This window comes from Mastomys coucha, unplaced genomic scaffold (genome assembly GCF_008632895.1).
Source record: "Mastomys coucha isolate ucsf_1 unplaced genomic scaffold, UCSF_Mcou_1 pScaffold12, whole genome shotgun sequence".
Classification (NCBI taxonomy): Eukaryota; Metazoa; Chordata; class Mammalia; order Rodentia; family Muridae; genus Mastomys; species Mastomys coucha.
Window position 1 is genome coordinate 86,478,353 of NW_022196894.1, and position 3,368 is coordinate 86,481,720.

Here is a 3,368-nt window from a genome sequence, read left to right on the forward strand (position 1 = left end):
CCTTGATGATTCTCATTTTTGTCCTCATTTATCTATCTCTAATAAACATCTTTAATGCAAAATAAATTCTAGTTTTATTTCATTTGTCAATGTCAAAATTTTCTTATTGAAATGGTTGGTTTCAGCATCCATGAAAGAAAATGATCATTTTCTTGCACATCATTGGCTAATTGTGGGCCAACTTCTTTACTATGTTCAGGTTGGTCATCCTATGAAAATCTGTTTTTGTAAAGCCCAGCTTCCCTTTCCATTAGTGAGGAAAGATTTGTCTTGCTATGTAACTCTCATAAGATATATTTTCATATACCTTATGTCTCAAAACCAACTGCTGCTTTTTCATCTTCATTCCTACTCTACAAAAAGGTTTGCAGTCTAACAATATTTTTTTTTATACACTAACATGCACACAGTCTCACATACTGTTTCCTTTGATTTGCTATTATAAGGAAATCACAGGCCATGTAACAATGCAGAGTGGGAGCTCATGCTTTTGCCCACCAAGACATAAGTTCTGTGCTTCTGCCCATGATAGGAATTAAAATATAACCTTAATCCAACATGCTCTGTATATTGGGGTTTTTATGTTGGGGAGGCTTTGATAAAATTTTATGGAGTAGACATCTAGAAATAAAGTTACTTTTTTCTTAACACAGCTTTACCATTTTCGTCTGCCATTTCTAAAGAAGGTACATCCTTTATATATAATGGTGTCAACTTTGTATGTCTGTTCTCCATAAGGGAAGGAGCTATTCTAGGCCTTTTTGAGCATAAGTGGTAAGAGAGACCCTTGGTCCTGTGAATACTCAATGTCCCAGTATAGGGGAAGGCCAGGACAGGGAGGTGATAGTAGGTGGGTGGGTGGGTTAACAAGCTCACAGAAGCTGGGGGATAGGGATGGGATAAGGATTTTCTAGATTGGAAACTGGCAAAGGGTATAATATTTGAAATGTAAATAAAGAAAATATCCAAGAAAATGAAAGAAAAAAAATGGACAAAAAAGATTTTAAAAAGAAAGAAAGAAACTGATTTGAGAACGTTTCTGTGAAGATAAAGTGTTTTTATAAGAAACACAGTTCTCTAGAATGAATTATTCTATTACAATATTACAATTTCAAAATGCCATCCCATTATAGTAAAATTTTACAACTTCTTAATGAAATATTTTAAAAGTTAAAATCTGTACATTATTTTCTCTTTTTTCTATTTGCCTGAAGAATTTCAGCTATATTACTTTTAAAAGTTTTTTTAAAGTCTTGGACTAGAGAAAGGCTAACACCATGTCATTTAAATTATTTTTTCCTGAAAAATATATACTACGCCATTGTTTGACTAACAACAATGTGTGGTAAGTGAGGTCACTATGTGAAATCTGAAAAATACGTAAGGATAATGTCATCGAATTCAAAATTTTTAAACCTCATGATTAGTCTGATAAAATGTCACAATAACTTTTACAATATATGTAAACTATTAATATTCTGTATATGTTAATTAATGCTGGAAATTAACACAATGGCAGTTATTCCTTAACCAGTTATTCCTTAACCATCTAGTTCCCCAAATAACCACAGAGACATCTTAATATTTCGAAGCTTAAGCCTTAGTTGGGTAGACTCTCAACTACCTCATCTCGGTTATCATGACCTCCTATCTCCATTCACCCACATGGCTAGCTGTACTTTCCATGCCTGTAGTCACATCTGTCTCCTCTCATGTCTGTTGGCTAAAGGGCTTCCTGTGTCTTCTTCCCAGAGTTCCTTTATCCCTCTCTGGAAGTCATGCCTATCACTCTCTACTCCCCAATCACAGACTTCAGGCTTTTATTGAATTATTAACTTGGGAATCAAAGCTGGTATACATAAGAATTCATTTGTCTCTGAGCCACCAGATAGATCTATGGGTACAAAATTTAACCTTTGAATACATAGCAGCACAAGACCTACACCAACTATAGTCTACCAAGATTCATTATCAAAAAGAATATTCAAAAGCCTATTTGATTTAAGAATCCAGTCTCATCCTCTGAAGTCCTTGAACTCCCGAAATTGTAGTGGTAGGATGTTGTGTCTCAGGCTAGCATACTTCTATGAGACTATGAACCGACTGCAGGCACACACACACACACACACACACACACACACATGTAAATGAATGAATAGCTGTGTTTGGTCTATTGGGAGACTTTTTTACTCTCTTTGAACACTAACCAAGGTAGATGTGCTAAACAAGAGGGCACTGTCACTTTTGACCTAGTCTCTTATACAATGAAAGTACACAATTCACAGTTCACAACTTATTGAAAAATAAAACAACCCAGCTTTTGTGTGAATTTATTAGGAGGATTCATTCACACAAACCCAAATGGGAGCAGGGACATTTACAAAGCTGTCAAAGCTCTGTATTTGTTGTCAAAAATAGTATAATTCTGGCATCTCTTGTTAAAGAAAGATTACTTGATTTAAAAATTTGATCAATGTAAATACATAATGGTAAGCTCATTGTATAGTGCTATACATAAAATATAATTTTAACATTCATTAAAGTATTGACTAATCACCATGTACTTATGCAATAAACAAAAATTTGATCAATGTAAATACATGATGGTAAGCTCATTGTATAGTGCTATACATAAAATATAATTTTAACATTCATTAAAGTATTGACTACTCACCATGTACTCATGCAATAAACAAAAATTTTTTGCTTCATAGAAATTAAATTCAAATAGAATTAGTCTCATTTGTATACCAATAAAACTTAATGCACATAGCTCATAGTTCATTTTTTAAAATATTAATTAGTTGGGATATTATTGATCATAATATTAAGGGTATGAAAAATATGTTTGATTACAGAAAAGGAAAAGAATTGAACCCTGAAGCAGAAAATAAATTTGCATTGCAAGTGAAGAAAAATTCATGATTCAAAGAGAAGGAATTGCTTTTGTGGAATCTTGATACAAAATAAATTTTGACTAAGAAAGTGTCAGCTCTGCATATAATATAGTCTTAGAAGGTTAAAATGGAAGCATTGTTTGGGTCACAATTCTCTAGCTATTAGTGCATGATGTATACTACTACATTGGAACCTTAAACTAGACAAAGAATGTTCACATGAGATATGAAGCCAAGCAAGCTTCTTTAATGACTGCGAAGTATTTTCATCATGGAAACAACAAAATAATTAGACTAGTCATAAAATTAGTCAACAGCATGGGTGCAGGCATGGTGGGCTCCACCCACACTGAGAGAATATAAAAGACACTTTCCTCAGGGAGAAGCATCAGACACAAATCATCTACACTCCTCTCTATCCAAGAACAACCTCAACAACCTACACCATGTGTGGCTACTACGGAAACTACT